This window comes from Eptatretus burgeri, chromosome 4 (genome assembly GCF_056783735.1).
Source record: "Eptatretus burgeri isolate ZD-2024b chromosome 4, Ebu_testis_v1, whole genome shotgun sequence".
Classification (NCBI taxonomy): domain Eukaryota; kingdom Metazoa; phylum Chordata; class Myxini; order Myxiniformes; family Myxinidae; genus Eptatretus; species Eptatretus burgeri.
The window spans coordinates 95,130,167-95,155,481 of NC_140964.1; the positions used below are offsets into that span (position 1 = coordinate 95,130,167).

General features: G+C 42.3%; 2 long non-coding RNA genes across 2 annotated transcripts; both read right to left on the reverse strand.

The window, feature by feature from the left end:
• Window positions 1-595: 595 nt before the first annotated feature.
• Window positions 596-3,018, reverse strand: LOC147028708 (uncharacterized). Its single transcript, XR_015056942.1, has 3 exons — window positions 2,901-3,018; window positions 2,063-2,316; window positions 596-1,467 (listed from the first exon to the last, which is right to left on the reverse strand). It is a non-coding gene; the product is annotated as an uncharacterized LOC147028708 (long non-coding RNA).
• A 19,622-nt stretch (window positions 3,019-22,640) lies between these two features.
• On the reverse strand, window positions 22,641-24,378 carry LOC147028709 (uncharacterized). Its single transcript, XR_015056943.1, has 3 exons — window positions 24,098-24,378; window positions 23,119-23,197; window positions 22,641-23,002 (listed from the first exon to the last, which is right to left on the reverse strand). It is a non-coding gene; the product is annotated as an uncharacterized LOC147028709 (long non-coding RNA).
• Window positions 24,379-25,315: the final 937 nt, after the last annotated feature.

Here is a 25,315-nt window from a genome sequence, read left to right on the forward strand (position 1 = left end):
CTCAGCGGTGTTTGTCTCTGAATGTGTCCGGGTAGTATTTATGTCCAGACGGGAGTTTGTCTGCAGATGGGAGTTTGTCTCCAGATGTGGCCGAATGGTGTTTGTCTTTCAACAGGTTGGCTCCGGATGCGTCTCATCGGTGTTTGTCTCCGAATGTGTCCGGGCAGTATTTATGTCCAGACGGGAGTTTGTCTGCAGATGGGAGTTTGTCTCCAGATGTGTCCGGACAGGAGTTTGTGTCTGGACAGGAGTTTGTCTCCGGACGTGTCTGAGTGGTGTTTGTCTCCAGGCGGTATCTATAGTATGACCGGTAGAAAATGGATTTCAGACATTATTTTGTTTCCAGCTTCACTGTTATTCTATGCAGAAGCATTTTGATGAGACAGTATGAATCATAATTAATACTCCACCGTACATCTGCCTTCCCTTCCTCTCACCTCTCGCTGCATTCCCTTCCCCCACTCATCCTCACACTCCCTCCCTCCTCGCTCCTCAACCCCTTCTCACTCTCCCCCCTTCTCTCTCTCCCCCTCTGTCTCTCCATCACCCCTTTCTCTCCCCTTCTTGGTATTCTCATGGGTGAAACGATGGGTCGTATTTGCTCGTACATAATATACATAATTAGTAAAAATAAAATAAAATCTTTGCAATCATATGTATACCTATTGATAAACTTGATCCAGCAGTTTGCACTCTGATGGAAAATCACTTCATCTTTCTAAGCTTTAGGCAACCCAGCACGACGTGTACCCAGCTTGGTTAAAAATCATTAAAACACAAACAAATGGGGAATTTGGTTTATGTTATGAGTCAGCGTAATTTCAGTTGAAACCTCAGCTCCACAATCAAATCTATAAACCCCAGACTTTCACGATGTGATCAGGAATTTCTCTTAATTATAAATATCTCACCTGCAGCGAACGCTGGTCATGTAAATTATCCTTTCCATACCATAAGAAAAATGCACAAGCTTACACAAACATTGTCCTTCTCCTGTAATAGAGTAGTCCTCTATTGCCCAAAACCTTTGACCTTTTCGGTGTTCCAATTTTGTCCGGTGTTTCATGACGGTGGAAACTCACTCATTTCCTTCCTGTGTTTTCTCATGTCTTTTAACTTCCTTGTGGTACACGGTGAGGTGCACTGATGTCTGTGAGTGTGTTTGTCCAGCATGAGAATTTTCTACAAGGTCCTTGGATTCAAGTACAATTTTTTTTTAAACATTAGCAATAACCTCTGTGTATATCTACATATTATATTCATGCAAAAAATGGCAGACATTTTTAACACACCAATTTTTTGCACAGCATGGCTAGATGGGATCATGAGCAACACTGTACTGACCTTATGTACTCACGATGAGTGGTCAAAAGGCAAAAGTGATCTATGTGTCTTTTACCATGACTGCAGTGGACTACGTCATAAATGGGTTTTTTTTCAATACGAGTGTCGAAGCTCATGGAGGAGCTGAAAAACAAAGGGGAGCAGGTTCACAAATTACCAAATGGTATTCGGGGGATTAATAGGGGTGGGCGGGTTGCTGAGGTTGACATACACGATTAGGAAAAGGAGGAACAACACACAAATGAGTAACAATGGCCAGGAGAGGAACTAAATGGGAAAGATTCAGCATGTGAAGGAGATCACGATTGTGTAAGGGTAAGTGGATGAGGTAGGGATTGAGAGCGCAATTGAAAGGCTAAAGTGATGAGGACGAGACGACAGATACAGGGAGACGATTCCACAATCGGAGGAATAAGGTGATGCAAAATGAATGCAGGTGCGCAACCAGTCTTGATTTTGGGATGTAAACAAGTGAGTGAGTGTTTCTAGACAAATGCATATGATTTAGGATGACATCGAGTGGGTAGAGGTAGGGTGGAACAAGAGCATGCCCGATATAAGCTTGTATAAAATAGAGTATTTTGATATATTCAAGTTCCACAATGAATTGTTTTGGCATAATGATATGCTTCAAGATGCAGCACCTTTTTTGGACATTATAACTTGAGTGAATTTGAACCCAACAGCTAGAGCCCACAGTGGTGGGTACATTACAAACCAAGTCAGCCTGTGGTCCTCCTGCTGCGTGTAAAGCACAAAAGAATCCACCCTCTCCACGGTTTGTTCCGTCTCTCAACTCCCCTTTCCCTTGCTGCTCTTGTCACGTGCTTCTCTTTTTCCCAGCAGTCCCAGCACTGCTCACTAGAGCATGACCTCCTCACAGACTGCTTCCGGCCACGTAGGTTTTGCCTGGCCTGGAAAGCCAATCATTCCTTGAGCGCATGCAATCAGCAGCCCATTGCCCATGGGCTTCTGCATTCACACGAGAAAAGAAAAGTGTTTTATGATAATGTCTACAAGTGTCTACTTAGCTGGAATTCTATACTTAAATGCCCACAATGTACACACAAGCCTAAACGCTTGAAACAGAGCCAAATGGAACTGGTTCGTCCCTAGAAAGCATTGATCTTAGAAAGCAAGCATTCAAATAACAAAGACAGAGCCAAACACAGACATAGTGAATATAACAACGATGCAAGTCCTCATCGAGGACACAGCCCCCAACCGCACATTAAAATACGACATTATATTATTTAAATATAAAATTTTCATTAACAAAATAAATTAATAAAGGTTGCAGAAATGTAAATTCAAAATGAATGTGCCATGCTCTATGCTGGGCATCAGTCCTGCCAAAGCAGTTTCTTGGCTTGGTTTACAATCCTAGACAGGTACTGAGACACGGAAAGTCAGGACAGGAATTGGGAATTTATTCATGGTGCAGGCAATAGCTCGCCCACTCTTTGTGGAGGACATTATTGGATCTATAACACCTACCAACTAATGCCAGCAGATGGGACGCCCAGTTTAATGGCTATCGGAGGGATGACACTCACATTGATGAATAACCTTGCTTGTGAAACACCAGGATGACAGTTTATAGCTGTGTGAAGATTCAAACCCAGGTTGGACAACTCAGAGTCAAGTGGGCATTCCTTTACAATATCCTGCAAGACAAAAGGTAACCTGTAGAGAAATGAATAATAAATCAAAGTTACGTGTTGTTTGTGGAAATGATAAAGCGTATATAAATAAAATAAGTCAAGCTGGTATGTTGGGAGTGGAGATGGCTCAGCATATATAAATAAATAATTCAGTGTCGTATGTTGGTTGTGGATGGAGATGGTGCAGTGAACATAAATAAATAATGTTTCTCGAAAGCATATACAATCCTGTACTATTTTCTCATAACATTTTTTTCCCAAAATTTGGAAATAAAATCACGTGTTCCATGACTTTTGGCTCTGATCACAAAATCATTTGACTTGCCTCATGCCAAGACGTTATTGCATCATGTACCGGATATAAAGTAAATATGCCCAGTCATTTTTGAGTGGAGGCTTGCCACATGGACAGACAGACTGACAAAACCAAAAAATATAGGGCACCAGTCAGGCTGATGCTGAGTTGGGGACTCTATTGTATATGTATATTCGTAATAAAGACTCGATTGGAAATCCCAATCTCAAGTCCAATTTGGATTTTCACCCAATATGGACTCATCTGATGCAGGTCATACACCTGTAAATTGTACAGGAGGAGAGGAGATTGGGACCATACTCTGTGCAGAACGTTGGTGCTGCCTAAGCAGTCTCCTTGGCTATTGGGCACAATCCTGGACAGGTCGCCACTCCAACACCGTATACCAGCAAGCTGGCACTCATTTTACTGACCTTGGAAGGATGACAGGCCGAGTTAACCCCACCTGGTATTAATTCAACAGCTAAGCGGGATTTGAACTCAGGTCCTTCGGATCCAAAGCCCACCACCTGAACCATTAAGCAAACACCAAGCATACACTATGTATAGCTATATATCTAATTTATTTTGTAAGGAAAAACGTTCTCATTCTAATGTGACAGTGACTTGCATGAAGCAAACAAATTAAAAATCACCATAGAGCGACACGAAATGGCACTCGGTAGAGCACCTACCTCCACCAGGTTGAACAGTTTACATTTTGTACCACACTGATAGGTCTGATCTGAACCAACTCATCCACATAGTTTTGTCATAACTCGTGAACAACTTTTTGAGATATCATGCTATACATAGTTTTAGGCCCATCTCTCAATGGTGAAGAATCCACTTTAAAAATGCTCGTATCCAGATCCAGATTCGGATCTTCACCAAAATTGAATCGATTCGGCCTTGTCACACTCCCAATTCTGTCCACCAAGTTTCATGTGAATCCATCCATAACCTTTTGAGATATTGTGCTCTATATCATTTTTGATCCGATCTCTCAATGGTGAAGAATCACTTTTGAAATTCTCAGATCTAGATTCGGATTCTGATCTTCGCCGAAATTAAGCATTGCTGTCCGTTGCTGGTCACACACACACACACACACACACACACACACACACACACACACACACACACACACACACACACACACACACACACACACACACACACACACACATACACACACACACACACACCAAAACAATTGCTTGAAAACTGTGGCCAAAAATCGTGTGACAAAGACAAAAACACAGACAGACAAACAGACAGACAGACAACTGCTACAGACTAACATACTTGGCGAAAAAATATTTTCCACACAAGTAACAAACAAACAAGAAGGCATCAGATGGTAGCCTGACAGGTATGATGAAAATCATGCAAAAGACGTCACTGTCACCTTGACCTTTGATATACATATAAACATTGGCAGCCTCCTTTTTGTCCTTTGGAATCCTTTGGTAAAGTTTGACGAAGATAGCTGAAAGCGTTCATGAGTTATTGTACTAACCTTTGGCCTATGTTGACCTTTTGGTGTCTGTTGACCTCAAAAACAATTAGTGGCTTGAATTCATTGACCTGAAATATAAATCCTTTTCAAATTTCAAATTAATCGGATGAATATCGAGGATTTTAGAAATCTCACGTAAGTTGTTGACCTTTGGCCTATGTTGACCTCCAAAATAATGGGTGGTTGAATTCAGTGACCTAATATGCAAATCCTGTTCAAATTTCTCGTCAATCGGATGAAAATTGAGTATTTTAGAAATTTGAGAAAGTTGTTGACCTTGGGCATATGTTGACCTTTTGACCAGTCAAAAAACATCGACAGCCTCACTTTTGTCCTTCGGAAACCTCTGGTAGAGCTTGACGAAGATAACTGAAAGCGTTCACAAGTTATCGCCCTTACAGACAGACAAACGAGATAGACCGTCACATGACAAAAAATTTTCAATTTTCGTCAAAACAAAGGAGGATATTTTAATCCCCCCCCCTCTCAAAGAAACAAAACATGGTAAAAAAAGTACTCATGGCAGCGAGGATTCTTTTTGTTAAATCATTCTACAGTCCTGGACAAACATCTGAAACTCTACCGAAGTCACACAAGAGTGAATGATGGGATGGACCCTATGTTTCTTTAAACAACGTGAAGTTTGAGGAAAATGGCAATAAAAGACGATTTCAGATGCTGCAGTACCGATGGTATGTATCCCCCATGCCTCTAAAGATGTTATTACCAGTAGCCTTCAAATTTAAAAGCTCAAGCTTCTCAGTTCACTTCAAACATTCTCATAGTCCGGCTGAATTAATGTTATTACCTTTGTAAGAATTATACTGTTCGTATAATACAAGATCATAACTTAGGAGAAGCACAATAAATGTATCACTGACAATGAACTTCGAATGTGCAACAGATGGACAACCACGTTATACTGCTGCCTGAGAAAGGAAGAAAAAAAAGGAAAAACCTTCGTTGATATATAGCCCAAGATGTCTTAGGCCTTGCTTGTCCTTTGGGACCGAGGCTTTTTACCTGGATCCAGCACATTAAGATTTCTATTGAGCCATGGATCCGGGGTTTCCAGAGTTCCGGACACATCACCCCAAACAACCGCTAATTGTTTTAACAGGTTTTTGCACCTCATCGTAGCCAGGTCAGCGATCCATGAGTTCTGATGGATGAAAGGCAGCAAGGTTGCTGTCGGGTGTCCCCCCTGAGTATTTATTCACTCTGATTGGATGGTGTGTGGTGAAAAAAGGAGATGGGGTCTGCATTCCCTCCTGGGAAGCATCTAGAGAATCCTGTACATTTCTCCAGCTTCCTGCATTGCAGCAACTTGTACAGTGACAGAGATGTCCATCGCAGGGTAAGCATTTTCATCACGACTAATGGAAGACCAAAAAGTAAAGGCATGTTGTCAAAATTCCAGTTATTATTATGGGTATATGGTAATCTTCTCATCTACTTCATTTGGTGACTTTCATACTTTGACTTCAGGTTGTACTTCAAACTCAAAGATCAACACTGAAGCTTGGAATCCAGGTTTTAAATCAAACTCCTGGCTCAGTACCAGTTGGAGGATATGCTGAATTGATTCAACTCTGCGAAACAAAAGATTCAGTTATAAACGAGCCTCAAATGCTTGGCTGCACAATAGCAACCCAGGTAGATTCGATTCATCCCACGCTGGAAACACGTGAAACATGGGAACGTGCAATTAAACTCCCAGACCTTGAGATGTTTCTTGGCCATCCTGTCACAAATTGTGATAGGATATGGCAAGTTGAAATCACGTTTCTTCACATGATGTTCAGAGCATAGAGCATTCTTTGATCTGCCTTGCACAATGGACAGTTTAAAAACTCATGGAGTGTTATTAGAAATAACTGAGTTGGTTTTTCTGATATTTTTCTTGTCAAAATGAGAAAAGCTGTTCTTCACACATGGGGAAATTTTGGCAGCTTGGCTTCGAACCAGAAAGAATATGTGATTTGTGCAAAGAAAGGGGTACGTTTTAAATTAACATGACAAATTAATGATATCATTACGGTCGAAGATCTTTAAAAGAAAATAGATTCTGCAGAGCTGCAACGTGTAATGTAGCAAACACCAAGAAATTATGTGATGGACAGAGAGAGCTGGAGAATTCCTTCAGATTGTACTACATTTTGACATCACACTGAGACCAAATAATCCAAACAACCTGATGTTCTTACTTTTATGACATCGACACCGATATCGAATATATTGAAGTAAATGCAGGTAAACGACCCAGTCACAGAATTCTGGTTCATCAGCTGCACTGTGCTGATCCATTAGGTTTCGACCAAACCTCTACAAACAATGGGTATCATTAGGTCCAAAAGTCATGCAATCAGGAAGTAAAGAGCAATATTATATATTCTATATGCTTATCAGTCAGAAATGTACCTTATTCTTTTTAAGGTTATCTAGCATTACCAAACGTACTTTGGAAATAGTACACATCATGCATCAGTCATGAGATTTAATATGACGCAATACAATAGCAGATATTAGATTGCCAGGAACGTCCAAAAGGCTCTCATGAAAACAAACGGTTAACCGAGTATGTCATCATTCAAATTCATATTACTCATGCGATTTTCCACCACCACTGAAACCACTGCAAACAAAGTTTGTTTAGATGGTTACAGAAATTCATCAAGAATGTATAAGGAAAATTTAAAGTGTTTTACAAACAAAATACTCATAATCGTTCAAGGCAGGACAATGTCACCGACATATAATAAGGCCCATACCCTTCGACCTCAAGAAAACTGCATAAAGCACCCAATAAAAGCTACACAAGGTAAGCTCTTTGTTGTTTTAAACCCAATCCTGATTACTCCACAGCTGCAGATGTTTACAAGCAGCACATGCACAAGAATTCCAATACGACATGCCACCATCAGCCACCAACCAATTTAGTCACTTATGAACAGTGATGTAGTGCCAAGTTTTGAGGTGCCAGAGCCCTGCAAAAATGTCGACTGTGTTGTCATCAGCAGATCGAATCTACCATCACATCAAGTATATTGACAATCACACTCACCATTTGAGTGCCCAAAAAGAGTGATAAAACATTTTACCTTTTTAGCAGCGTCTCGCGTAGCGAACGCTGCTCTTAGAGAGCTCGGCGTTCTTCTTCATCGTCGTCATCGTCTTCTTCTTCTTCTTCTTCTTCTTCTTCTTCTTCTTCTTCTTCTTCTTCTTCTTCTTCTTCTTCTTCTTCTTCTTCTTCTTCTTCTTCTTCTTCTTCTTCTTCTTCTTCTTCTTCTTCTTCTTCTTCTTCTTCTTCTTCTTCTTCTGACAAAACCTTTTGGAGTCGGCTCTTTTTTATGCAGGATCCAGATCTCCGTAAATACTAAACACCTGTACACATCCTCGCATTGAGGGTGCCTTTTGAGAGCGTCTATCATGAACTTTTAAATATATTCGGACATATGCTTTAAAGTTTCGAAAAGTTCACGTTACTATTTAAAGATTATTCCATTTAATATATTGTAATTTCATAAATACACTATTTATTTCGTAAATACACTATATTTCGTAAATACGTAAATACACTATGATGGGTCTCACTATTGGCTTAATCAAGGCACGTGACGAAATATCAGAAGTTGTTGTTGATGTTTTTTTTTTAATTTATTTTTAATTTTTTTTCGCTGACAAAACCTTTAGGACGCTGCTCTTGGACACATCGTCCTTGTTCTGTATATGCCTGGTGTTGGCTTAATGGTTAGGGTGGCAGGCTCACGATCCTATGGTCCTGAGTTCAAATCCCACTCAGCTGTTGAATTAATACCAGGTGGGGTTAACTCGGCCTGTCATCCTTCCGATGTCGGCAAAATGAGTGCCAGCATGCTGGTATACTGTGTCGGAGTGGCGACCCGTCCAGGATTGTGCCCAATAGACAAGGAGACTGCTTAAGCAGCACCAATGCTCTGCAAATAGTATGACCCCTACCTCCTCTCCTCCTCCTTTTTCTGTATACATTGTCGAGGCTCGTGGAAGAGCTAGAATTTGCATACTGAACACAACAGGACAAAAGGAACCGTTGAGAGAGGGAAGAAACACCAACATCAGAGTTGTTGTTGTTGTTGTGTTGCCCCCGGCAGGTTTATTTGAACAGGCCAATGTCATGGAGACAGATGATCGATCTCCCAGGAGTGACTAGGAGATCACTCACAACTATGATGTTGTGCTCTTGTTTAAGTGGAGCCAGGACCGTGCAATCCTCCATAATGTGTTCTGTTGTGTGTGGGGCGGTCTGGCAGAGGTTGCAGGTGTCATCAGTGGTGACGTTAAGTTTGTGTTTGTAACAGCATAGTTACAGCTAGCGAAACAGCAGAGTTGAAGGCCAATATTTGGTTGAAGGCCAGACTTGAAGGCTGGAGTGAGGCAGATTTGTACAAACAATAGGTGTAGGGAGGAATGAGGGGGCAGGAGAGCATGAGGTGAACAAGATGAATGCAGAAGGAAACTCTCAGGAGGGAAAACTGGAAATTTGGAAGGAGGAGGGATTTCAGTGGGGTGGGAGGGAGGGTTAACAAGAGTAGGCAATATCATGGTTTTTCATTGGGAAGATCTGAGATTGTGGTGAGCAGCTCTCCTAAGAACTGGAAGGAATAATGAGATTAAAGAGAATGTGGAAATTGGTTTCACATGTGGGAGAAAAGAGGAACAAATGAGTGCAGGTTCGCAGTGATCCCAGATTTAGGTAGGTAGTTCAACTATTTTGAAGATTTACGTAGTTCAACCAGAAGGGGATGATGGTGGACTGTGTGTGCCCCACAGAAAACTGGGGGGACAAAGCATGGTAAGGTCAGAGGGTGAAACACCAGAAAGGAAGCGAGAGAATAGAGAGAGACCACTTACCTGTCAACAATGGTGACGTAATAGACCCATTGACTCAGATTCATCACCAATAATCTTGAAGGCCTTGGTTAAAAAATGTGAGAGGCAGGGGAGCTAGCCCAGAGGAGAAAGCAGTTCTCTATCAAGCTGTGGATGAAGGCCTTGGAGGTGGACTGGAGTTCAGTTGTGCCAAGGAAAGACTTTGTACGACAGAGGATGCCCAGTAGGTGGCTGGCTTTGGAGGCAAACTTTGAAATATGGTTTGCCCAAGAAAAATTGTGGATGACTGTGAGACCCAGGAGTTTAAATGACTGAACCTCCTCAAGAGCATTGTGAAGAAAGTGCATGGTGAGGGGGAGTAGGTAGTGTTGCCAGATGGTCCTTTTGCAAAGAGATAATGAGAGTGTGAGATTTGTCAGGATTGAAAGACTTATTCCACGCATTTGACCAGCTTGCGATTTTTGTCAAGCTCTGAAGAGAGGGAAGAGGCAGGGAGAATACAGGCTCTAGAACTCCTGTTGAGCTAGCTAAAAGATCCACTCCACATTTGCGCCATATAGACATTTGCAAATATCTATATGCCAGGCAGCTTGGATGGCACACATACATTGGGGAAGATTACAAAAGGATTGCAACCTTCATGCTACGTGAGGAGGTGCCAGCAGTAGGGATTGTGAAAGGATTGCAGCCAGGTGGTTTGGGCGGGGCGTGCCAGGGCATAATCGATTGCTGCTCCTTCGGTGCAAGCAATGACAGGTAACATTAGTTCCCAACACGTTCGGTTTTTATGAGATCCTTATTTATTTTTAGTGATATCACCATTTGAGCAACCTTTTTTCCATGACATACCACCTACCATAGACTATTTTGACCGCAACAGCTGAAACAACATATGCAAACACCGATCATACACACACAATGCTGCACAATGCTCGGTACATTTGGAGAATAGGCACAGATGGAAACAACAACAGCCATTCCCAGCAAAACTCCGATTTCTGAGGACACCATTTGTCATATCGTTTCGGGTGAAATTGGCATTTGAGAAGCCAAAAGGTTGGAGGTAGGACAAACTCGCATCTATTGTATTGGCCAAGGGCTGGAGACACCGGACCATGAAGGGCAACGGACTCCCAAGCCTGGACAGGGCATAGCTGAAATTTATACGGAAATGTATAGCAGAGCTTGAAGAACAACATATCACAGATCTGGAAGAACAACATGCAGCAGACATGGTTGCAACGTCGTGCAGCCACACATCAGGCAGAGCAAGTAGCATACCACATTTGGGAGTTGGAAGATACTGCTGGGAACAGCTTGCAGAGCCCCGAGCGCTCCACAGCCGACGGAGTCAGGCCAACAGTGCAAAGGCCACTGGTAGACTGGAAGATTGTGCGCAACATTTGCAGTTTCACTGCATGTTGCCAGGGGCTAGGTACTCCAAACACTACTCTTTGTAGTCTACTCAATATAGTGGGGATCTAGAATCTGGCCTTTCCACTTCAACAGTGGTGTCAGCTGACATTCCTTCTGCTGTTCCAGCTCACAACAGGTTGCTCCTTTGTGGTTGCTTGTGGAACATGGGTTCCCGACTCTGTAGAAGTGAAACCAGCTGGAACAGCTTTGGTTGCGGGAGGCGGGGGGCGGGGGGAGAACAAACAGCGAAGGTCATTGTGAGCAGCTTCCATACTACGATTGTGCTGAGAGCTATACCCACTCATTGTTGGGCCTGCTCGACCATCTGCCTGATTTGGTGTGGACTGGTACGTGTGTCTTGCACTACCTCTGCAACTTCTTGCAGTGTTTTTTTTTCCAGGTCCTCTGATGCTTCAACAGGTGGAACCACGGGAACTTCACTTTTGGCTTGGAGGGAATCCAAGAGTCACTCTGAAGCAGCATGCAAGGGTTGTTCTGACTGCTGTTCCAGCACCAACAGGGTGCCCTGTCGCACGGCGAGTTGTATATCGACAAGGATTTCCGTCTGCAACTATGCCGCCTCCTTCAAACAACCCAAATGGGCATAGAACTCTGTGACAGTCAGCAAGCTGGCAGAGGTTCCACTTCAGCGGTGGTGGGCTGTTGCGGTTCTCCCGTTTCCAGCTCACTCTGAAATTCCGACATGCAGAAATGTCCATACGAAAGATTGGGCAACATCGGAAACCAAACTCAGAGATGGTCTATTGTATAACCTTCTCCCAACACTGGTCGTCGATGCAGTTGGCTATTGTAGTGTGTCGGGTTCTACGATGAGGTGCTTTCATAGGTCGACATTCTCTTTGTGCAAGTGATCACATTCTTCATCCCTGTCGCGACACACTTCCTGTCATTATCATAATCTTTGTGGCACACTTTCGAGTTTGTTGATCCAGAGTATCCGCAAAGATCATTGCATCGTCAATGAAATCAAGGTCAGAGATCTTGACATTCCCAAATGATGGATCGCAGCTTGATCTCTCCGACATCCTTCCCAGAATCCAATCCACACAAGTGCTGAAGGTTTGGGGGCCACTACACACGCCTGACAAACTACAGTAAAAAATGGAAATAAGTCAAAGACGGCATCATCACATCTCACAGCACTCTCAGTACCAGAGTATAGTTCAAACATCAGCTTGATCAGTTTTGGTGGCACCCCACGAAGACCAAGAATCCTCCAGAGGACATCCCGATTCACTGAATCAAACGCTTTGCAGAGATCAACATCGGCTGCAAGCAGCCCCTGCCAAAACTCTCATCTGCGTTCGGTGAGGACACGAAGAGCAAAGATACGGTCAATCGTTGACCTCTTTGGTGTAAAGCCTGACTGCTCTGGGCGCTGGTGCTCAAGCAGATGGTGGCGAACCCGATCAAGAATTATCCAAGCAAAGACCTTGCCTGGCACTGAGAGCAGTGTCACTCCTCATCAGCTCGACCCCCTCAGATTCCTCGCACATCGGCCTCCTTGTCCATCCTCAGTGCACATACAGTTTTACTCCTCAACTCCCTGAACAGCTCAGCTCTGCCATTAAGCCTGGCCCTGCAACTCTGGTCAATGGTATCCCTTCAGAGACAATATTCTTCTTCTCCCAATGATGAAGTCAAAGACATCCACCAGCAACATAACGCATGGTGGTTTTGAGGCAGTCCACAACTCTTCAGGATTCCAAAAATCACCCAGACCCCCAAAATCCCCACTCAGCCTGTAGACAAATTCCTCAGCCACTCTCTCATCCTTGAGTTTGTCAACATCCAGCCTAGGCTGGGATGGTAACATTCTCCTGGATTTAAGCTGAAACTTAAGAGTTGCTACAACCAGCATGTGGTCAGTACTGAGCAACTGATCACTCCAGTCGACCCTGCACAGTTCTGGATCATCCTCCAGCAACCATCAATGAGTACATGGTCAATCTCCTTTGCCATACAACCAGCATTGGAATGCCAAGTCCAGCGATGAGCTTGTGGGTGCTGAAACCATGAACCAGCCACCCTAAGTCCATGACTTCTCGCAAAGTCAAGGAACTTAGTGCTCTTCTGGTTCACAGTACCAGACCCATGGGGAGAAACACGTCTCATAACCATCCCTATCACTGCCAGTCAATGCACTTAAATTGCCGAAGACGAGAAGATTATCTCGCCTGGGGTACTGATCAAGCACAGACTCGAGCATTGCATAGAATGTGTCCTTCACGGTGAGCTCACTCGCCTCAGTCGGAGCATATACAAAGACCAGGGAAATGACACCTAAGGAGTGATGAATCTTTAGTCTCATAATACGCTCGTTGACCGGTGTTACCTCAATTATCATTGGAGTCAGCTTATTGGACACAGCTACAGCAACTCCTTGGGAATGGTAATCATCAGAGTGGCCAGGCCAGTAGTAGGGGTAAACACCCACCATGATCTCGCCACTATCCGGTCTCAGAACCTCAGAGAGTACTGCAATACCGATGTCCAAACACTTGAACTCAGATGATAACAGAGACAGGTGATCATCTTCTCTTTGGGATAGGACATGTCAGGCACCCACCTGAAGGGACTGCTTCAGGTTAACGCAAGGAGACCGCCATCTGGTGGACAACACCTCAGCACCATTCCACCACATACCACTGCAATCTGACCCAGAAAGTATACCCAATGCTTTCCCTATCATCAAGGAATGGGGGTCCCGAAGGCTTTGTCCAGATCCCGTCATCTGGTGAGCTGCCCTGTGAAGGGCAGCTGCATAGGAGTTACTCCCACGGAGTGGGTTTTCAGATTTTCTTTGCATTTGTGGGTTTCGTGGAATGAAGTGGTTTACGGTGGCCGGAGTGCAAATCCTGCCACCAATCTCCTATAAAAAGTAACCCAACTGGAGGACGTCCGCAGACAGTTGGGCACTAGATATGGATGGCCGTTGGCTCACAAGGTGCTCCTCCGCCCTTTGATTTCTTTCCCTATGTACAGAATGTGTGCCGCCAAAGTCGGCCGGTGGAGAGGGAGTTGCAAATGTCTGTATGGCAAAAAGCAGAGTGGATATTTTTGCTAGCTGAACGGTTAGCAGGAGTTTGTGAGCCTACAGCCCCCAACCACGAGGCTGTAGCCTGCATGTCTGAAGGATGAGGGATGTCATGGCAGAGGGTGGAGTCATCAGCAAAGAGATAAAGAGGATTTTGCAGAGAGTCAGAGAGGTCATTTTGCAGAGAACCCCAATTTTTTTTTAATGCAGTGAACAAACTTTGTACATCATGGGTGATGAAGGTTGTGGTCAAGTTTCCTGGGAATTGTGTGTGTGGTTTCTGAGAAGAAAAGAAATACCTATTTTGGAGGCAACCACCCGTAGACCTCATTCGGGCCAGATTTTTTTTTATGCTGTGAACAAACTTTGGTACATATTGGATAATGAAGGTTGTGGTCAAGTTTCATCGAAATTGTGTGTGTAGTTTTGGAGAAGTTGCAAGTGTTTATGGACAGATGGACGGACGACACACCATCCCATAAGTTCCCCGGAACTACGTTCCAGGTGAGCTAAAAATGATGCATGAATGTTTCCATAGATGGAGCTGGGAACACTTCTGGGGTCTGTTCCATAAGCAAGTGGCTTGCTATTGCTTGCAAAGTGGCTTGCTTGATTCAAAGCGTTATGCCAAACATGTATCATGTGCAATTTGTAAAGCAGTTCTGTGCAACTTTTCCATGAACCCCTTTGCAATACCTAGCAGCTTTGCGGAAAATACTGAAACCTGTTAGGAAAAACATGGAAGAGTTTATGGAAGAATGACAACAAAATGTACAATAGTTGCACACAAATTAGTACAATAGTTTAATTTGTCTCCACGAGCATATCACACTTCTGTGAAGTTAACCAAAGAAAAATGTGAAAGCAAAGGTAATTCACAAGTAACAATATAATTTACTCACCAGGTGTAACGAGTAAAAATGTCTCAATCTTTTGAAGTATGAACCTCGAGGGAGACTGTTGTTCAGATTTCTGTAGAAATCTAAATATTACTAAAACTCTCATCTTGTATGTTAACCCCCTTAGACCCTAATTTAAAAAAATATTTTTTTATTTTTTAATGTCATGAACAATCTTTGAGATATCACAGGTGATCAAGGTTGTGGTTTCGTTCATCGGAATTGCGTGTGTAGTTTCTGACATGACATTTTACGATTGTTGTGGGATTGTGATGGAACAATATCAAAAGATGTCATCATGGTAATCCAGAAGAGGATTGTGGTGTCATATTGCTGCATCAAAATGTGGTGTCATTCCGACCTTGTTTGGTTGTTTTTTTGAGATTTCATCCCTCTATGTTTTTACATTCTTGTATATGTATATATGTATGTACGTATGCATGTATGTGTGTATCCGAAATACAGCCAAATCGGTACATGATAGTGCAAATTTTTTGGCCCACCTCACCATTCTCCTGCGGTGTGCAGTATGAAGTTTCGCTCAAATTGGGCAACGAAAAAATTATTAAAAAATCAATTCCCGGTTCAGTCAAGTACTCTTCGGGAGAATTTGATCAATGCAGACAATCTCAGAGGTATAGCTCGCTGGAGATATCTTTTTTTTTATTGAAATGATTTATTAAAAAATCTCAAACATTTAGAACAGACAAAGAACGATTTCTTTTAAAGCATAAAATAAACGTCGCTATTTTGATCTAATTCTTCCATGTTCATTAATAAATAAAATTGTGTTTAGAAGATTACGCACAATAATTTCTTCGACTTTCTTTTCTCCGTTTTTTTCACATTGTTGCGCAATATCAAGTTTCGTTCAAATTGGGCAATGAAAAAATTATTAAAAAATCAATTCCCGATTCAGTCAAGTCCTCTTCGGGAGAATTTGGACAATGCAAACAACCCCAGCGGTATATTTCGCTGGAGATATCTTTTTTTCTTCTTCTTTTTGAAATGATTTTTTTATCAACTGCTGTCACAACAGGAACCCAACGGGTTCACGAGTCGTCTCGTAAGAGTTAAAATTGAATAATATACATGGTTCTCACGACAATTTACTCACAATCGTACTAGAAATGTTAATTTTACTTATTTTTCAATACACAAATATGTAGAAGTCAAAAGGAGATATCTTTTCTCACCAATAAAATATCCTCATTTTTTATGAAACATAATCGTTTGCATTTTAACACCTCTGCGGCCAAAAAGCGGAGGCATTATATTTTTGAGTTGTCCGTCCAGCTATCCATCCGTCTGTGCATCATCCGACTTATCGGCTTTTTTGTTACCACAACAACATGTGAACCACTGCAATGATTTCAACCAATCTTGGCAAAAGCATGGAATTAACAGAAACATGAAGTTCTTGGGATGACTATTTTCTTTGGATGACTTTGAAATAGGTCACCAATACAATTCTGCCGACAAAAAAGCTATGCTTCTCACATCCCCTCAACAGGAGAGAAAAGCTGAAACAGAGGACTTCTAAAATGCTCTCCCACTCTCAACGAAATCACAGAAAATTAAAAATAAATAAAAAACAACACTCAACTGCCACTGAAGGCACCAAGCTAATCACGTCCCAAATAGATGAAATCAACAATTGTCTGGTTGTTGCCACATTGCCACTTCCTTTGTTTACATTGCATGTTGAGACTATTTTTTTCCAAAGCTCATAATTTACAACTCTGAATGAAAATATTTGTTCAGTGACAAATTAATAATTTGTGCAGAAGACTCCAAATGACCACCCGTATCACAGAAATGGCCAGACCAAGGTCAGGCCACAGCAAACCTCGACGCAATATAATATAAAGTTACTTCCACACAGTAACCAAGAGCGAAAGTAAAATGATTATACACAATGATTGACTGGTATCCAGAGAAATCATTCTTTGAAAGAGTAATAAGAGAGGAAATCTTGTTTTATTAAGGTTTGGTTGAATTTTACCTGGTTTGAGCATTAAGTGGTAAGGAATGGTAAGGAATGTCTTCAACAGGTGTTGATAAGAGAGAGAGTCTATAAATGGAGCAGATCACCTTACAGGGGAAATAACTGTTACGGACAGCAAAGCACAGCTTCCCATGAAGTGAGAACGATGGACAGTGAGATCATCAAGATGTACGATCACGGTAGCCAAAGGTGATGCAGAAATGAACAGCTGCTGGTAAAACTGAGGGCAAATAGTGGCTGCTACAAAAACAAAACTTCGTATTCGTATAAATGATTGGCACGTCTCATCAAACTTTAAATTAATGGACAATGATGTGCTCACAATGTGTTTGATTATTTTGCAGAATCTGTCATGCTTGGACAACAATTTCAAATCAGTTGGTTTTGGAGATCAGTACTAACAAACCATAATGCAATATCTGATTGAGGTCTCATAGGCACATGCTTTATCAGGCAAAATCATGGCAGCTTCAAACATCGCTTTGGTTATAGGTAATTGTTCCACAATTACCACAATTACCGAATTTATGGGATTATGCGTCATTTGTCCGTCCATCCGTCTGTCCACAAATACTTGCAAACTTCTCTGAAACCACACACATAATTTTGAGGAAACTTGACCACATCCTTTATCACCCATAATGTACCAAAGTTTGGTCATGGCATTCAAAAAAAAAAGTCGAGCCAGAAGGGGGTCTATTGGGGGTTACCCTCCAAAATAGGTAATTGCTTTCTTCTCAGAAACTACATATGTAATTCTGACGAAACTTGACAACAACCTTCACCAACCGTGAAGTACCAAAGTTTGCTCACTGAATAAAAAAAAAAATTTAAAAATAAAAAAATCGTGGTCTGAAGGAGTCTATGGAGGGAGTTTACAGGGGGGGAGGTTGCCCCCCCCAAGAGGTATTTGCTTTCTTCTCAGAAACGACACACAATTCCGATGAAACTTCACTACAACCTTCAACACCCATGATGTACCAAAGTTGGTCCTGGCATAAAAAAAATCCAAAGGTATTGACTTTCCTCTGTTACATATTTTGGGGGTCATCCATGCCTACCAGTGGCTCCCTGGTTATCTTATCCATCCGCAACTAGGTGAGCGTCTAGGGTTATTGTCCCTATGTTTTATTATGAACTCTTTGGCATTAGAAAGCTGCATATATTGAACAAAGAGTTTCAAATGGAGCACTTCGCTGTCATTAGAGCATTTAAAATTACTTCAGATGTGGCAGTCAATGTACATTGTTGCTCCCAGCTTGCCGGCTCGATAAAAGAAGATGCTAGTTGCATTTTTGCCACCTCTATCCCAACCCAGTTTTGAATCCCGTGCAGATACAGGCAACTTCCTGGTGAAAGGTACTCAATAGATATACTGGAAAAGATTGATTATTACAGAGCAAACACAACCCATCGCTTCGCTGATGGGAATATTAAGAGGGAGGTGGGGGGGGGAGGGAATCGGATGGGAGACAGAAGGAGGGAGAGGATTTGGAGTGGGGTAGGGGAGGGGAGGAAGGGAGGATGGGGGGCCAGGGAGGAGAATGGGGGGAGGGAGGGAGATGGTGGCAGAGAGAGGGGTGGGATAGAGAACGAGAGGGGTGGGAGAGAGCACCAGAGGGGTGGGAGACAAACACCACCCAGAGACAAACACCACCTGGAGACAAACACTGCCCAGAGACAAACACCGCCTGGAGACAAACACCACCCGGATATAAACACCACCGGGAGACAAACACCGAACTGATTTGTCTGGACACAAACTCCGGTCCGGACATAAACACTGCTTGGAAATGTTGGAAGACAAACACCACACAGATGCGTCCGGAGCCAAGCTCTCCAGAGACAAAACACTGCCCAGACAGGTTCGGAGACAAACACCACCTGGACAGGTTTGGAGACAAACACCACCTGGACAGGTTTGGAGACAAACACCACCTGGACAGGTTTGGAGACAAACACCAACTGGACACGTTTGGAGACAAACACTGCCAGGACACGTCCGGAGCTAAGCTGTCTGGAGACAAACACCGTCCAGACACATCCAGAAACAAACACAACTCGGACACATCTGGGGACAAACTCCCATACAGATATGTATGGAGACAAACAGCGCGGACAAGTTCAGAGAAAAAAACACCGCCCAGACATGTATTTAGTCAAGCACCACCCAGACATGTTTGGAGACAATCACAGCCTGGACACGTCCTAAGACAAAAACCACACAGACAGGTCTGGAGACAAAGAAACACTGCCGGAGATAAACAAACATTGTCCAGAAATAATCAACGCCTGGACACGTACGGAGACAAACACTGCCCAAACAGCTACAGAGCCAAACACCGCCCGAACAGGTCCGAAGACAAAGAAACACTGTCCAGAGATCAACAAACAATGTGCAGAGATAATCAATGCCTGGACATGTACTAAGACAAACTCTGTCTAGACATGTCCATAGACAAACAACTCCCAGACAAGTCCAGAGACAAACTCCATTCAGACATGTCCGGAGACAAACACCTGTCCAGACATAAATACCACTCAGACACATTTGGATCTAAGCTATCCGGAAACAAACACCGCACAGACACGTCTGGAGACAAACACCACACAGACACGTTCAGAGAAAAACACCACCTGGATGCGTCCAGAGCTAAGCTGTTCGGAGAAAAAAACACCGCCACATCCAGAGACAAACACTGCCCTGGACAGGTCCGGCGACAAACAAACACTGTCCAGATATAAGAATTGCCTGGACACGTACGGAAACAAACAACTCCCAGACACGACAGAGGGAGACTCTGTCTCAACAGAGAGAGACAGAGAGAGACACAGAGACAGAGACAGAGACAGAGACAGATATATATATATATATATATATATATATATATATATATATATATATATATATATATATATATATATATATATATATATATATGTGTGTGGGAAGGTTCTGCTCTGTATTAGGTGGGGGCAGAGCGAGGATGGGACAGAGAGAAAGAGAGAGGCGGGTGGGGGGACGGGAGTTAGCAGAGAGAAAATGTTATGCTTTATGAAGAAAACACACACACACACACACACACACACACACACACACACTATTAATGCTTGGCCGATATTGGCAAGTCTTCAGGAATCGGCACATTGGAGTCATTGTGATTACCGACTACAGTACGTAATGTATACAACTGAAAAACCTTGAGTAGCTTTCACCCTTTGTGGAAATTTCAACAATAAATTGTGAAAACAACATTGCATTATTGACATTTCAGGGAGATTTACATAAACATTAATTTATATAAGCAGTTGCCAATCGTCATGTGACAAGTGGAAAAAAAATTCGCTCTGTAATTTAGAAAACACCTTAATATAGCAAATGGCTCAGAAATCAGGTGTTGTCAAATATATTTTGCTTTTAAACTCACAAAGAGAAACCATATAACCTTTGTAAATCATGTACCTCTACCTTGTAGCAACTGCCGATGACACAGCCCAATCAGACACGAACTTTACCGTTATCGACTGCAGGCACTCGGCAAGTGGCTGAAGCAATCAAGCGAACACTCCAATTAAATGGTGGATAAGGAACGGCTGGCCAGGCTGTGGCTGCATACCATAGACGTAGGATCCCTTTAACTTTAAAGCCGGTCTTCGCAGTGCCCGCAGCAGTAAAATATATACAATTAATTAGTTCAAGTCATGATTTTATCCAAAAACGAGCTGCTGTTTAACATAGAGCAACCCTGGAGACATCGCAAAGTTTAATCGCCCGAGAAATAAACATTGCAGATCATCAGACATATTGCCTGCTCATCTGTCCATCGCTTAGCAACCACGCAAATGTTATAACTTTATGTTAAAACATCCATTTTTCACCACATTCGCTTTGATTCCCTCTAGAACACCGCACAAACCCTAGGAAAATGTAGACACAGATCTGGCAGATGCTGGATAAGCAATCCCTCTGGCAGACAAGGCACAACGTCAAGCAGTGAATGTATCAAATCGTATCGGTCAATGAAGCTGTTAAATTTTGGCACGTTCCTTCATCTTTTGTTCACTCAATATAATTCTCTAAACAGTAGAAAACGATAAGTTTAATGCTTTGGATATTTCACATTTTCTTGTGTATATGCGGAGAAGGGACCATCGCCTTGTCTGCTTAAAATAAATAGGAAGAAAGGCTTAGTTTTAAGACTCGTTATGTCTATAAATTATCAGATTTCACAACAGATTTTGACACTTCTTGAGTCCGGATGATATACCATCCTCAAAAGTGAAATATTTCAATGATATACTTCAATTAGACCGTGAGAGTAGATCTTGGAAAATCGCATCATTTCATGCATGAAATCACTCCAAGCTCCTAATTTGAAAACTACAGTACTTACAAAAGCGACGTACACAGCTATTCGTAGCTATGATGAACCGGCTTTCGTTAATATGAGTGAGGAAAGTGAAGAAAAAAAAACTTTATCATTGAGAAATTGTTGCGGCCTGTTCCAAGTCAAGGCATGGTTGAGCAGGCCAAAAAACATGGCGGCTTCAGACCCAAGCCTGGTAACCCAGGAAATGCCTGAAGACCCCAGAGAGTGAGGTGGCCGAGGATCGCCTGATGAAGGATACAATTAAATAATGCCGTGAGTTATCTTCAATAGGGGTGTTTTAATTAACCCAAACACCCAATTTTCACTCATGCACTTCCTTGGAGTTTTATTCGAATGCATGCAAAGTTTCAGGCTGCTAGGCTTTTATAGTTTTTGAGTAGGAAGGACTTTGCATGATAGAGGATGCCCAGCTGGTGACTAGCTTTGGAGGTCAACTTCATAATATGGTTTGCTGAAGAAAGATCTTAGCTGATAATGAGGCCCAGAATTTTGAGTGAGTAAACTTCTTCAAGATAATTGTCAAGAAAGTCGATGCAGGATTGAAAGACATGTTCCAAGTGACCAGCTTGTGATTCTATCAAGGTTTGAAAATAGGGAAGAGGCTGCAGCTTGCTGACCTGAAGGATGAGGGATGCCATGGCAGAGGGTGGAGACATCAGCAAAAATATAAAGAGGATTTTGCAGAGTCAGACAGATCATTGATGAAGATTAGGAATAGGATTGGTTCCAGAACACTGTACTTGGGTGCTCCAGCTTTTACAGATATAATAATGAGCTAATGTTTGGAGCAGGTTATATAATGATATATTGTTGGGGGTAGACAATCATGTTTTCGCATTGGTGTTGACATAAATAATGTTCTATTGTTGGGTGAGATGAGATCTTGCTCCAGGGTTGTGGTAGATATGATTATGTTCTCCTGTTGACGTACCTATTATGATGTTCTTCACTTGGAGTTGATACCTGTATAATAATGTTCCTGTGCTCACTTACTGATGTAGCACCAGCTGGATTACCTTTTTCAATCGCCAACTTTATTTTTCACTTTCCCTTAATTTTGATTGACAAACTCTTCCTTTTTACTGCCATTCCTGGCTATGGTACTCGAAAAAAATGCTGTTCTACCTCTGTCAACTGTGTCACAGAGAGTTGCTGTTCGCCATTATGACTGATGAATAGTTTAATAACTCCAATGAAACAAAATGGGTTTGACATCACTGTCTCCATTGAAGCACTTTTTATACAAAAGCATTTTCCCACACATAAGTAAGATGTTTTCATGCCAATGGATATGTGTTTCTGTGAAAGCAACAAATATCACCGGGAAAGAAACATGCACACTCCAAATACATTTCCTGTCTGCCGACACATGACGCAAGGTTCTCAAAAGTTAATTCCACATCTCTCTTTCATGAAGCAACGTTTTCCAATTCTGATTCCTTTCTTGACATTGACTGCGAATCACCTCTACTCTGCGAGTGTGAATTTTTTCGAGAGGTGTTCCTCCTTTATTGGATTCTGGATTGCTCAGACAACCTGTGAACAATGTAATTCATAAAGAGGTCAATAAACTGAAGAATCAGGTCACAGTGTCCATTTTTAAGCTGAGATAATGCAATGTCAGAATTACCTCCTCTGATATTTTTATTTACCTTGTTTCTTGTGTATCATCAACGACATGTGTTAAAGTATTTTTCTGTCCAATTTCTCCAATTGGTAGCAAGACGAGAACTGCAAAAAAACATTGGGACCAAGATGTAAATGACGACATGACAGCACACAAACATGATGTCTTGGCCTGGAGGAAAGCAACCTCTTCATCACTGTTGGCCATTGTAAGAAAATTTAAACTTTACTCAGGAACATGCACCTTTCATGGAGGGTTCATATTTTCTGTCATGCTTGGCTTCAAACTCAAGGTTATATCTAAATCCTAGGTTGGCCTGTCAGTGTTCCCATCTGAACCCCCTATTCATGATGAGGGGTACCCACATTGAACTAAAAAATAACACATGTGTTTGTGTATTGTCCTCTAATATCCTTGCAATTTATGGAAAAGTATGGGCAAGTTGTACAACAAGCCTTCAAATAATGCAAAAGCAAAACAACCACCCACCCCTCCAAGCCCCCAACTTGGCCACAAAACGAGAGTTACAAGAACTTTGAGTAAATTTTACGTTTCAGGCTCAATAACCATAATAACATGCCACATGACTCTACATCTAAGGTACTTTTTCAGTGAAAATAGCCTTGTGTGGTGTACAAATGCTAAAAAACAACACTAGTTTTCTGTGCTGCGCATGAAATACGGATTTGTAAGTGAGACTGTAAAACGAAGAAAAAGTAAAACTTGTACATAAATTCCACTTCCATTGCACAACTTGTTTACTGATGAAGGAAATGAAATCCCAGGACATCAGCAACACATAGACATTGTAAAAAGTAAAAACAACACTATTATTTCTGTGCTTCGCTCATGAAAGTCGTTGTCATTATACTTGCAGAATCATATTCAATATGAAGTGTGCAGTTTGTTATCCATTAGAAATTAAAGCAAGGGACTGCCGGATTACAGTCCCAGCTCCAAAAACACCACAGATTGCAGCTGCATGGAGGAGCAGACCAGGGCACCTGCGAAGCGTGCCATGGAGTCACGTCGTGGAGACAACCAGCGAGCAATGGTGGTTTAGAGCTGCATGATTGTGTGCCACAGAGCTGCCTAGGGGAACCCGTCAGACGTGAGGGAATTGTGAGAGTTGAGGCCGCACAGTGCTGCGCCTGTTTCTCTTTTCCACTCCGGGATGCCAGTTAAAGCCGGACCACCTGCAAATCATACAGCAATATTTGACTTGGCTCCGACAGCTGTCTGGGGAACTGCAGGGCAGGCGTTTGGGGGCAGGAGGGGGGCAGGACACATAGAATCACCGGTTTATTAATGCAGAAGCTTTCCTTTGTTGTAGGACTGGCTAGTGATTCTCATAAATAAAAGCAATTGCTCTTTCACGTGATTCTCAGAAAAGGTGATTTGTTTCATAAATACGATGAATGTTTAATAACACACAAATACATAAACACAGACACATATCCCTAAATAAATATATATATATATATATATATATATATATATATATATATATATATATATATATATATATATATATATATATGTGTTGCACTGATGTTACATACTCTGTGTTTTGGAGCATTGGTTCTGCCGAAGCAGTTTCTTGGCCAGGGGTCATGCTGGGTGGTTCGCCATCCCCCTCCCAGCAGTAGTTAGGGCAGGAATTTGGAATTTGGTCATGGTGCTGGCAATAGCTCACCTACTCTTTGCAAAGGACACTGTTGGATCTTTAACGTCCACCAACTAATGCACATTATTACTAATGCACTAAACTTGTCCACATTATTAGGTGTAAAAGATGCAGATACCAGGAGCAGTTGGGTACGACTGGAAAAGGGGGAGGGGGTACAGGGAATGAAAGGGTGGGGACACAATATTTGGACACAAACACAGAGTTGAGGCATTCAAGCTTCTCATGAGTAGACCTGGTGACATTTTAAGTGAGGGAAAGGATGGAAGGGGAGCATTCTATAGAGACAAACCTTACAAGATATCGTGCTATATATCGGTTCAGCCCAATCTCTCAATGGTGAAGAACAACTTAAAAATTTTCGAGTCGTTGTATCCGGATCTGGATCTTCACCAAAATCTAATCAGTTCGTCCTTGTCACACGCTGAACCTGTCCACAAAATTTCAGCCGGATCCATCCACAACTTTTTGAGATATCCAGCACACAAACAAACAAATGAAATTGCTCGTTGAGCAAGGAATTGCCGGAATAACT